The sequence below is a fragment of the Heterocephalus glaber genome, unplaced genomic scaffold (genome assembly GCF_053883595.1).
Source record: "Heterocephalus glaber isolate CG9 unplaced genomic scaffold, H.glaber_assembly_v1.0 deba00001572, whole genome shotgun sequence".
In the NCBI taxonomy this organism is placed as follows: domain Eukaryota; kingdom Metazoa; phylum Chordata; class Mammalia; order Rodentia; family Bathyergidae; genus Heterocephalus; species Heterocephalus glaber.
Genome location: NW_028258357.1, coordinates 2225231 through 2238947, shown reverse-complemented (window position 1 = coordinate 2238947; position 13717 = coordinate 2225231). Strand labels below are relative to the sequence as shown.

Here is a 13717-nt window from a genome sequence, read left to right as displayed (position 1 = left end):
ATGTGTAAAGAAACAGGTTTTGGGAAAATTTCAATGTCTTCTTTAGTGTGTTTGTGGCAGAATGGAAAGGAAGAGCTAGAACATGGACAATAAGACAGCCAAGAATCGATGCAAAGTTCTGACAGATACTGAATTTTGACAGAATATAAAGAATATGGAATGTAGAATATAGAAATACTAGTGGAATGGAAATAAATTCCTATAGAGAACACTGAGAAGTTGAAATTCAGGCAAGAAATGGACTACCAATGTAGAAATTTTTATCTCCCAATCTAACATTGAGAGCCAAGCAGCAGAAGCTGTCATCATGCACAGATAGGCATCAAAGAATACCTTATTAAGCTATTTTGTATATATAGAAAAATTAGCCTTGGGAGATTAAAGAATACAATGCATATACAGAGATATACTAATTACATTTCCAATGTGTTCATATTATTACAATTGCCTCTTAAAAATGTGTTTTATAAAAGAAATAGTAGATAACAAAGAAATAAAAATTGGCTATTCACCCCTGGAAAGCTTTCAGATGTTCTGAAAACAATTACTCAGTAACAGCCAGTCAAAACAATAACCAAAAAGTCTTATTACTATGAGGAGGTACTTTAGACTTCTAGAGATATATGATAGTGAATAAAGGACAATTAACTAATGTGATGCTGGATGTGGTTGTCACAGTGTGATCACCAGACAAATGGGAAGTGGCTGTTCAGCAGGTATGGAGTTTCAGTCATCCGACATAAAAAGGCTCTAGAAATTCACTACACAATAATATATGTGGTTAACATTGTTTAGGCAACATTATGTGTTTTCTACTGCAATAAAAATCATGTTGGAAATGATTTTTAAGTGCTCATTAATGAATACTCACAGAATACCCCTTATAGGCTATTCTTCAGGTTGTCAGATACCATTGGAATTATGATTTGTTATTCATTTGTATATTTTTTAAAGTTACCATACTAAATATATATTTTAATTTTTTTGTTGTTTGTTTTTTGAGACAGGGTCTCACTATGTTGTTCAGGCTGGCCTTGAACTCACTATGTAACCCAGGCTGCTCTCCTGCCTCAGCCTCCCCAGTACTGGGATTACAGGCATGCACCACCATGCCCAGCTAAATATATATATTTTAAATGTACTCTGTAACCTATCTCTGTGATGCCAACAGTTACTTGGAAGCTGAAGTTGAAAGAATAATTTCTGTAAAATAGGAGCATGTATTTAAAGAAAGATTGATCAGTTGAGTCTCTTCTGAAGTATAGAAGCAGGAATAATATGAAAACACAGTTAAAATCAGTGTTTCCCTAAATATCAGCAAAATAGATCTTCCAACAAAGGATTTTCTTAGAAGTCATTTCTTAAATTAGTTAATGGAGTTTTAAACTCTATTTAAAATAAGACCTTTTTAGGGAAAGAATCAGTAAACATTTCTATTTCCTGTGATCGACTTCTTGCCACTTAAATCGAAGTGCAAAGCCCCACCTGTAAGTAACTACATAGCTCATTAATTATGCTTCTGAAGTGTAACACAAAGATAAAGTTGTTGATTTGGAATCTTAAAAGCCATTAAGAGGCAAATTCGGCCGTATTCTTGAAGGTTTGGAACTTAAGTTCCAAAGCTAAAAGTTTTTTTCTATGAAATATTTTTAAAGTATTCTTTAAATTGTTTTTCTTTGAAATGTAATATCAATATTATTGAACACTATCTTTGGAATGTAATCTTGAATACTTTTCTAGACTTGAAAGAACATACCTCATTTTTTCTCCTAATATCTTGTATTCAGAAATTTGCATTTTCACAAGAGTTTATACATGCATCAACTTAGTTTCATAATTCAGTTGTGGGTTTTCCATACTTTTTTTTTTTTTGAGACAAGTTCTCACTCTACTTTCCATGTAGTTTAGGCTGGCCTTGAACTTGTGACCCTCCTGCCTCAGCCTTCCTTGCTGGGATTACAGGTGTATGCTGCCACTAATGGCTCATATTTTCACACTTGATAGTAAAACTCAGTATGCACTTTCAGCCATTCAACACTGTCACAAACTATTACTAAGATAATGACAGAATCACAGCGACCACATTAACTCATGGGAATGGTAGTTTCAGGAATTTTAAGAGGAACCACTTTTTCCAAAATGGTTCCATTTTTTCCATTCTTCCACTTGGAATCCATAATGGAAACTTACCTAATAATTCAATGAAAAATGTTATCATAAATATTAGCTCAAAGTGTCATTACAGTAAAAGTGAAACTTTATCAGTATTATGACCAATAAAATGAAAAAATGATAATCCCTTATGTGTACTTAAAAATGATTTGCCCTCTTGTAGCACTATTTTCATATTGTTCAGCCCGTGCCCTCCTGAGCATCACTCACCTATAGTCACTAACGCCTTCTCCACATACACAGGCAACCTCAACTGAAACTAGAAACAGTTCTTGTCATGGCAGGAAATGCATCTCCACTGTCAGGAAGTGTAAGCACCAGAGACCCAGGCCCCTTGTCTCACCCTGATCATGTGCTTACTGAATCGCAGTTCTCCCCTTGCTCCAGCTGCTTTGGTTGAATCAGTGTACACATTCTGACGTCCGCTTTGTTTTCCCTCACCGTTTCAAAAGCCATCTGGATACGGAGCTTTTCACTGCACCCAAACCCACTTGGCTGCCCTGACATCTGCCTCTTCTCACAGGCTTGTCTATGGAGGCTGAGTTCTGTTACCTGGACCTGCCTCCTACTCAAGGAGGCTCTGCTCTATATCACTTCAAACCACAGTTCCATCCATGCCTTGGCTTCCAGTAGAACCTGATGCCTATGAACTGCCCTGGCTGTGTTCCCATCCAGCAGATTGAATTTCCCTGGATAACCATAGCTACTGGAATCGAGCCCAAGTTCATCACACATCTTTGGACTCTGTAAGTTGGATGACAAGTGATTCCCCTCATGAAGTCACCCAACAGCTGGGTGTAGTTTTTTCCTTTCACAGTAACTGCTTTTTCAGCACCCTCAACCACATTGTGCTGCTCAGGTCCCAGCTAGCCTCGCTGCTTCATGGCTTCCCATTTATGATTCTGTCAGTGCTCACAAATTTACTGTGGTCTTCTCAACTATTGCACAGAGCAGCGAAGGACACTCTCTGAAATTTGTACTTCTAGGTTTAGCAGTAAGATGTCTGCTACGTATTCTCTACATTGGCAACCAGGCAGAACTTGACTGGTGAAAACTAGGTTTGTTTTTATAAAATTATAAGTATTTGATAAGGCTAATTAAATTTTTGTTTTAATTTTTTTCCATTTAAGACATATAACTTAAATCTAACTTGTAATGAATATTTTAGCAGAGATACAATTGTATTTGAAAACAAAATAATTTAAATATTTGAACTTTTACATAATTTTTAATGAAAAGATATTCAAACTTTATACTTAGCATATAATTACATATTTAGTTCTTTGAATCATTAGTATTGTCAAAAGAATAAATTATTTGAAAGTCTTGATTTAAAAAATTTTTATTGCGTTGAAATGAATACAAGAAAATAAATAATAGAAAACATACATTTAATAATATTTATAGTATAGCTGACTTACCAAGATATCATTAGTTCCTCAACTGAACACTGACCAATAGTAACTAATTCAGTTTTGGTATACTGCCAAACTTAAGTCAGATAAAAAACAACTTTAAATACATTTACTAAATTTCTTGGGTGTGTTATGAAAAAGATCTGGTTTAAAAGACATATAGGTCTCCATTTATACCTTTGTCTTGAGCTCCACAGATGTTAATGGCAGGCCTAAGTTTTATTCTATAGCACTAGAGCTGAAAATAATGTTTACTTAAAATTACAGTAACGTTTTTCTTAATTTCTCTTAGTTTGAGCTTTTGTTATCTGTGTTACTATGGTCATGGCTTTGTTTGAAAGTGGAATTCTACTTTCTAGACTAGTGTTTATGTGAGCCTCTGATTACTGACGTTAAGGGGTGCTTCATACTAATTTCTAAAGAATGTCATAGAAATACTCATTTTTTTACTCTTGTATGGAATACAATATTTCAAATGAGAAGATGATTTCTCTTCAAGGGTAGGACTTTCACACTTGAATCAAAGAAATGCTGTGACTTGGGATGTGATGCAGGTGGAAGGGTTATATGTGTGTCAGTCTGTATATCCTCATTTCTTGGCAGCTTTGTTGTCCAGAAGAGGAAAAACCTAAGAAACAGCTGAAATCTGTTTCTTATCATCATATTTTCCAGAGACTGGAGCAAGTCCTCTTGTCATCTGTTGGCTCAGTCTTCATCTATGCCGTTGGTTCTGTGAGATTTCCCTTGAGATAAAAATGTTGAAAGACAGCTTCATTCCTTTCGTGCTCCAGTCCTTTGCACAACACCTGCTCCATAAATGCACATCTCTCAAGGAGGATTGTAAATTGTCCAGTTCTCAAGTGATCTTTCTTAAAATTTTAATTTGTAAAATGAAAATACTTTAATACTTTCACCATGTAATAAACCCAACAATTTCATCTGTTTTGTTACTTATCTTTCTTTACGTATTCTGCATAAATCTGGTTTTATAAACTATAAAAATGGTCTTATGCAAAACATATTTTAAACAAATTGGCATTCATACATCATGCTGGATATTTTTCAAATAATCCTAAAACATGGTAAATCACCATAAGGAGAGACAGAGGACTTCCAAGGAGAGAAGGCCTTCAGTCACAATGGGGTATGATTCTATGTAGTGACATGTTCTTTCTTCTAGCAACAAGTGTTGGCGGCAATATCCTAGCTGCATTGTAAAGCAGTCAATGGTATGCTGCCTCCCTAAGTTCCGCAGCTTCAGTTACATCCATTGTCCTAACACACTTTCTGTCAGGAATGGTTTGTTGTGTTGATGTGTCAGTTAAAACAGCTGTTGTTTCTTAGGCATGAGAAGCTGCAATCGGGACAGCAAAGTGACTTTCCCATATATTACCAATCTAGGAACTGGAAATTAAAAGCTCAGTTTGCAGGAAATAAATAAATTTATTACATTGCTTTGAAGTATTCCCAATTGCTCTGCATTTATTTGAACACATTTCCTCACTCTACTACTGCTTGTCTATTAATTTGTAAAAAACTCAACCTGATTATACTTATTTTGAGCTTTTAAGATTTCCCACGCATTCCAATTAGAACAGACAAATTCACTCCCTCTTGCTGATAACACGCAAGACAAATTGCTTTTGCCACTTGTGCTGTATATGTAAAAAAACAACACCACAAAAGCCAGACACTGAACACTTTTTGTTAGCATGTTGATGTTACCTAAATAACAGTTCCTGCCTTTAGGAACACAAAAATTTTGCTTTCAAATGAATATGCTGATCACAAAAGAATCTTGACCTTTTTTCTTTCAATAATAAGATGATCTGTATCTATTTTCTAATTCCAGGAAGAGAAGAAATAAGAACTTTGTTTTGCCCACAGATAAACTATGCATATTGCTTGACCTTTTCTCAACTTTTTACCGAGCATTAGGATTTATTTAGAATTCAAACAGCTTGATGTATTCAAATGGACTGAAGAAAGAGAAAACAAGATTTCCACTCTTATGGTTAAGGCAAATTCCCCCAAATTGGGCTGGCGTGTAGTGCATAGTAAGAGCTGGCAGGACTGAATTACTGCACCCTTGCCCTGCATTTATCTCTACAGGAGGCAGTTTAAAGTAAGCATCAATTTAAACTTTGACTTTTTAAAGAAAAACTTGGCTGCTATGATAAAGTTCAACTTAATAGCATATGTTAAATTGTTAGTCCTATTAGAAAGTGATGAGTACCAATAGGGGAGACAAATGTGCTAGTTACTTATTTATATACACAGTCTTCCTATTTTTATTTTTTTAGTTACTAAAATGGAACCATGAATCCGAGGGCAATGTATTCCTTTTCTCTACCACCAGATGCTCATAATAGAACTACTGCTCACAAGGAAGATGCTTATTTCGTATGTGATCATCACAAAACAGATGGAGAGTGGTTGTGTGTTCTATGTCCTGCTGACTGCTTTAAAGCAAATAAAAGTGAGTCTATATTTTCTGGGTTTTGATTGGTAAACAGTGATCACGCACAATGAGTAAGACACAGCTTCAGAAAGGTGTGGTTATTGTGGATGTAAGATGACATTAGGCTCATTTAGTTCTGGTATACCCACTTTGGTAGAAGTAATTGACCCACTGTTTAGTGTATAGTGAAGTTAGTTATGTGGCGAAACACTATGGTGTAAATTTGAACTTGTTAAATATTCAGTCCACTACTTTCTCTTTGTAAGCAACTTTCTATTTATAAGGTACTGGATGTAGAAAGGGAAGAAACACCATAGTCCCTGACATTCAAGAACATGGGAATAAAGTGAATAACATTAACTCTGGTATTTTTCCAAGCTGCTAAGAACATAGGCACTTGATCTACAGTTTGTGAATCATTAAACAGGAATTTATGGTGACAGCCATCGGGGGTAAACAAGTATTTCAGTGTGCTTGGGCTGCTATACAAAATATCACTGAGTTGGAGGTTTATTAAGAATAGACATTTTTAGGGCTGGGGATTTAGCTCAGTGGTTCTGGCGCCTGTCTTGCAAGCACAAGGTCCCGAGTTCGATCCCCGGTACCAAAAAAAAATAAAAAATAGACATTTTTTTCTCACCATTCTGGAGGCAGGAAGTCCAAGATCAAGGCCCCAGTTAATTCAGTGTTAAGCGAGAGCCTTCTTCCGGGATCACAGAGTGCCTTCCTACTGTCCCCTTGTACAAAGTGAAATGGAATGAGCAAGATGGCTTCCTGGGGCTTCTTTACAGGAGCATTAGGCACATTCACGAAGGCTTCACCCTATGACCTAATTACTTCTCCAAATCTCCACCTCTCAATGCTATCATCTTGGGGTTAGGATTTCAACATATGGATTTGGCGTGGGGGGCACACAAAAATTCAGTGCAGAACAACAAAAGTTATGGAAATTCAAGAATTGTGTCATTTGATGTTTAAACCCTTGGTCTTCTTACTCTTCAGTAATATTTTGGAATTCTCTCCTTTTCGCATGGACAGATTCTCTCTCCTAATGATTTAAACATGACATAAATTTCTCTGTCGGTCTCTGTCTCTGTCATTTTCTCTCTCTCTCTCTCTCTCTCTCTCTCTCTCTCTCTGTCTGCTTTTATAATGAATGTGAATCTAAGTCCTACAAATACAGTGTGTATTGTTTAATTAATTTAAAGAAATCTGTCCCACTGGCTCCTGTCCCACTGGGCTATTTAGAGATCACCACTCAGTCATATAATGTGAAACTTTTCCCTTTCCCTGGGAAATCTTGAGTATCCAGTATTGCCATGGTTTAGATGTGCTTTATCCCTCTAGGCTCCCTGGGTTAGAAGCTTAGTCCTCAATGTGGTGGTGTAGAGATGGGACAGATAGCATGGACCTTTAAGAGGTGGGCCCTGTGGTGGATTCTTAGATCAACTGAGGCATAACCTTGAAAGAGATTAAGATATTAAGCTATTTTCATGGGACCCTGGTGAGTTTTCTTTCTCCTTCTCTTCCTCCTCCTCCTCCTCTGCACTCTCTTCTCTTCCTTCATATTTCTCTTCTTCTTCCTCTTCTTCCTCCTCCCATTCTTTTTCTCCCTCCTCCTCCTTTCCTCCTCGTCCTCTTTCTTCTTCTCCTTCCCCTACCTCCTCTTGTCATCCTCCTCCTCTTTCTATACTGTCTTCTTTTGTTTTGTGAGATAAAGTCTTGCTAAGTTGCCAGGCTGGCTACTTACGATCCTCCTGCTCCAGCCTCCCATGTGCTGGGATAACAAGCCTGCTCCATCACACCCAGATGTGGTGAGTTCTTATAAGAATAAGTTGTAAAAGCCAATCCTGACTCCTGAGTCTCTCTCTGGTTTCCTATAAGATAGGTGATTCTTTTCTCATGCCATTGCTCTCCACCACCAGAAGAAACCCTCACCAGAGCCTGTGCATGCTACTTGGATGTTTGGTATCCCAAACTGTGAGCTAAATAAAAAATTTAAAGAAATAAACTTCCTTTATGCCAGGTATTTCATTATAGTGGTAAAAAGCTGACTCCTATAAGAATCTCATGTGGCTCAGAAAAATGAAAGTGGAGATCTTCGTGCTTAGCCTATCTTCGTTGCTGCAGATAATTCATGTTATAATTCATTGCAAAGGCCCATTAAAGCCCTTGAAGTTTGACAGCCCTCCTTCCATAACTGGGGCCTGGGAATCTCATTAGTATTCAAACCTCAGAATCAAGTGTTCAACATTTTAAGATTCACCAAGCTTTCTCCAAGGTCTTGTTAATTTCTTCAGGTACTGTAGATGAGCGGGAGTCAGTTAAAATGGCTGAGAAATCCCACCAACCCCATGAGCTTGGAATCTTAAAACTTGTAATACACATTCTAATCCATGTGTGTAAATAGGAAAAGGGGGTTCCCCTTCAGGTATCCCACAAACTCCTCCAAAGACCAGGAGCCCAATTCTTAGATCTAGGGAAGAAATGGAAACATACCTAAAATAAAACATAAGACAGTACTATCTTATAGTCAATTTATTTCTCTTTTTTCTCTGAGGACATAACCCCTTGCATCTCCTTGTCTCTTTTCCGTTCTTTTAGCACAGTAATTGAATGTTTGCTAAGAGTCAGTCTCACAGAAACCCTAAGAGTTCACTATTATTAATTCTATCTAAAAGCTGAAGAAACTGGAGGGCAGAAAAGGTAAATGAAGTAGTAGAGCTGAGATCAGAAATTCTGCCTAACAATTTTAAAGAAAGTATAGTTTAAATGGAAAGAAATATCATCGTGGAATTAGGAGTTGGAGCTACTACTCAATTCCTACAGAGAGAGTGATCTTGATGTAACCACTTAACCTCTTGGATACCTACTATGCTTGTTAAAAAATCAAGTAACTTACTTATGGATTTTTTGGATAAGACATGATATAATGGATTATGGGTTGTTTTGTGAAGTCTGAAGCACAGTCCAGTTATAAGACAGGTCATTCTGTCAAAGTAACAGCTCCACAAGTTATACATCCAAGGTGATAAATATTTGACAGTGATCAGCTAAGCCAATAAGCTTGCTGAGATTTCCCTGGAAAATCAACAAAAAGGACCCTATGTTCAGAATAATGTGGATCTGACTCCTCTAGGAATAGGAGACTATAGGAGGGTTTCAGAGCAGCAGAAGGGTAGACACAGAAGAAAGCAATACATTCCTTAGAAGATCTAAAGATACAATGATTGTTAGTAAAAAGAGAAATATATTAAAATCATGTTCACAGGCTACTAAAACAGGAGGTAGTTTCTTAGCATGGTTGAACATTAATTAAGAAATCAACAGAGACTGAGTGGAGAAGTCATCTATGACAAATCTATGCACATTAAATTTAAATTTAAAGATCTAAGGATCCTCATGAGCAAGTTACAGACTACAAATGAGAATAGCATGGCTGTATGTTCTATGACTAAAGACAAAACAAAACACAAACAAAAAAATAAGGTCCCAAACTCAGGATAATAAGTAGAAAAAATGTAACTTTTCCAGTATGTACTGGGCACAATTCCAGGTACTATTTGAGAATATGTTAGCTTACAAAAATGACCATTAATGTGCCTTTGTTTTTTTGAATGCCAGATCAATTGAGAATCTATAGACAGCAGTCAGAGAGAGATTGAAGCAAGATTTTTTTTTACTAGTAATACTATTTATTCACTTTTATTGAACATTTACTAAGTTCCTTAAAGGGATGAATTAAATCTCTACCCTAATAATGTTTTGAGGTATGTTTTATTACTATCCCATTTCACTGATGATGAGAGAGACATAGACAGATGGGCTGGGGTGGGAGATTATGTAATAGGACAATGTAATGAACGAGATGCATGGTAACTGGCAGACTGGTCTTTGTCTTTGCTTGTTTCTTTTTTGGGTATTTCTGTTTTGTTTTTTTAATGAACTAGTAAACAAAAAAGCTCCCATTTCAAAATAAAAACAAAATCCCAAGTCATAGGGATGCTCATAGTGATTACACTCATCTAAGCAACATACATACATATTGAGTTGCGGAGTCCTAAGCATAAGGTAGTAGTGACTAAATTTTTCTTATGGCCTTGCTTTAGATGGGCTCTCTTTAGATTACTTCTAAGACAGGTAAGCAGACAGAATCATTCAACACTGGAACCTTTGGCAGAGCAGTATTTTAACCCAAGAAGTGTGGCTTCAGAAGTAGGTATTCTTAGCCAGTATGCTCCTGAAGGTGCATGGAGAATTCAGTTTAGCCCTAAGGCTGGAGAGGACTCCGGATATAGCTCGCCATACCTACACATTGTGAAATTAGACTTACAGAGTATCCTGAAAAAGTATGTCTGCCTCAAACTCCACCAAGTCTGGAGAGACTAGAAGTCCAAAAGTCTCAGAAATGACTTTACCAAAAATCTCTTTTGTGTGCCATTCTGAACCAAGACTTTAAAGAAGAGGTTTGGTCCCTCCATGCTGTTTTTCCTTCTTTGCTATTAGGACACAGATGCCTGCAAGTATAAGGGACTATGGAACCATAGATAAAAAGATTCACAGACTCTGCATCACTGCCTGGAGGAAATGCACCCACCAATCAGAAACACTAGCCTTGGATCACTGTATGACAGAGACATGCTTCCATTGCGATAGAGGTCTAATGATTATTGCAGCTATCCATACCCTAACCAGAATAGAGAAAGGGAGCTAGAAATGCCACATGTGTACTCAAAACTTTAACATACTATCTTTGTCCCATAAAGAAACATGGATTAATGAATCATTTTTTAGGGTGGGGGGCAAGCCAGAGAGAAGGTATAAAAGAAAAAAGAGCAGAAAGCTTCAATCCAATTTCCATAAGAGGAAGAAGTATCTATTTTTTTTGACAATTATTTAAGACCTTTACTAACAGGTGCTTGCAGTTTGTTGACTTTTTCGAAAAAAAAAAAAATCAAGTTGTAAAGTTGTATTACAAATTAAAAATGAAGTACTTAAAAATCTCAACTTGACCAAATATGAATCTATTTAAAAACCTTTAAAGGTGTATTAAGAAAAACCAGACATTTAAAAAAAAAAAAAACATGTTTGTCATTACCAAAAAGAGACCTCTTTAGGCCAAAATAATAAAAAGCCCATGCTGCATAGATAATGTAGATAGTTCCGGTTATCTGGACAGTGGGCAAAAAGCAAGCACTTAAGATCTTCAGTACCCAGTCTTTTGTTCATTTCTTATTGCTGGAATTTCATATTGGTTTCTTCTTGCTGGATGACTAAACTGGATGATGGTAGAGATGTTAGCCAGCATTTACTCAGGCCCGCCCTGCTCAGCCTAGGAAACAGTTGAATCCTCAGCCAGTGGATCCTTTGTCTCCTTGCCATCTTGCGCTTCAGCGTTCTCTGGGCCTCAGGGTCCGTAATCATTGAAGTTGGGCTGGTACCCATGTTGAGCTGGCTGCTGACCTTGGGTCTCATCTCCTTGATTTCCTTTATCCTCTTCGTTGCCGTCCTCTCTAGGCCGTCTTTGGCAAGGAGGGCCCCTGCGGAACGGCGGTCCATAACCTCGATGCATGTTCTGTCTCGCTTGTCCACCTGTTCTCCTGCACCCTGCTCGTCAGCGCCCCCTCACTGCTCCCTGCACGGAGCGGCAAGGCTGCGGGCGGCGGCCCTAGGGTCTCCGCCTGCAGTAAGGGGGGAACCTTCACCTGGCCTTCCGACCCCTCCTTCTTTCCCCACTCTCACTGTTCTGGTGATTCTGCTGGTGACTGCTTGGAGGACCCCTACGACATGGATGGCGTCTGCAATGGTTCCCGTCTGCTCCGTGTTTACCACCTTCACTGGGGCCTCTGATCTTTGCTGCCTCCGCCATTTTCTCCTTCAGCGACGGCGAACTCTCTGTGTCCGACCCAGCAGAGGTACTTCCCGGGTGATTGTTCTTTATGGCAGCCTGTTGTGCAAATGCATCTTTGGTGTCATTCCTGTTTATGAGACTATATCTGTTTCTTTCTTTCTTTTTTAAAAAATTCTTTTATAGGTATATTTTAGGTATACAATACATTTACATTTATCATTGGATGCTTGTACCTGTACATGATAAATCTTGGTTCTTATTTTTCCCCCATTACCTGTGCGCCCTTCACCCCCTCCACCCTTCCCTATTTAAATAGATTTTGTTTCATTTTTTTTCTTTTCTCATAATTTTTCCTTTCCCTTCTTCCCTTTCCCCTTTCCCTCCCACCACCCCTACACTTTGGACCTTTTCCTATTTCAAATTATCAATTATTCTTTATAATCATTTTAATCCTTATTTACATTTTCAGTTTCTCACACTAAAGAAACTATTTGGTATTTACACGTGTGTCCTATTTGTTTCACTGAAGAGTATGGCCTCAATGTGCATCCATTTAGCTATAAATGTCTCTAGTTTCTGCTTCTTTATGGCTGAGTAGTACTCCACATATCCGTTTCTTACACTGAACCATTTTGCTGTTCCCAAAACCTTCCTTGCGATGATCTTTCTGTCCCCGCCCGGAGGCGACCCCCCGTGAGGCCGCCCGGGCCGCTGCTCCCTGCCAGCTTCCCCCAGGTAAGGGGCTGGGTGTCGGCAGCGGTGAGGGCCGGGGTCTGCAGGGTCTTGGCCTCGCTGCTCAAGACTGCGGTGAAGCTGTGGTTCCTCCCGAGCTGAGACGGTAACCAGGCCGACGGCAGTGGGGCTGCTCGGGCCCTCTGCGGTTGGCTCTCTGAGATCCCGCTATCGATGGAACTGGGAAGTATTTATTTTGAGGTAGAAAAGTGAAGAGATGAGAAAATTGTTTTCCCCCTTCTTTAGGTATTATTGCACTTGTTTGAGAGATGAGAAAATTGAGGTATACCGAGGTTAAATAACTTGTCTAAATTTGCTTCTATTTATACTTTTATTTGTAAGGGATAATTTGATTACATGACAGCAAAACAAAAGTTCTGAAAGGCAAAATGTGTCAAATGTGAACATAATTATGGAGACACGATTACACATTCATGTATTAACAACCTGAATTAAGGACGATTTTTAAACAAAATGCCTTTGAAGGTAAAAGTGTAAACCAAAACACAATAGATTTTTCTCATTATATCTCCCTCCTGTAAACATTAATCTTCGTTAAGTATTTAACTGGGAACTGCTTTTCTCTCAAAAAAGAACATCTAGGATAAATGAATAAGAAATTAGGGTCGACTGCCTGGTTTTGAGGAAGAAAGTCAAGTAACAGAGCAGTGTAGGTTTTTTATAAATTCAGAATCTCTGCCTTAAATTGGGTTCTTACTGCCAGGCACTTATTAACTCGTATCTGAATGGGGTCTTGGGAAAGTAGCAAGGGTACTAGAAGCTTCTGTGGTTTCTGTGAAAGTCTGACTCTCCATACCTGAAATGCATGAAAATAAGATCGCAGCAGGATGCCAGCATAGTCATTGAAAACATGGAACACCCATTAACATGATGCACACCACTCTGCTCATGTGTGTCTGTATACTAACATCCATGTCATTATCAGAAACTATACTGGAATCTTTCGTGAAAGAGCTGGCCCAGGAATGAAGACACCCGACATCCATAGGATGTGCACTTTCTTTCTGTATGTAGTCAGAACACTCCTGAAATTTTGAACTTGTCCTCCTTGGCCCTCTTTTTCTC

At 38.1% G+C, this 13717-nt stretch overlaps 1 protein-coding gene and 1 pseudogene across 2 annotated transcripts in view; both read right to left on the bottom strand.

The window, feature by feature from the left end:
- Tmtc2 (transmembrane O-mannosyltransferase targeting cadherins 2) overlaps window positions 1-13717 on the bottom strand; it is a 531775-nt gene that overhangs the window by 404062 nt on the left and 113996 nt on the right. The window lies entirely within an intron of this gene.
- LOC110346231 (Y-box-binding protein 1 pseudogene) lies at window positions 3503-12816 on the bottom strand (annotated as a pseudogene).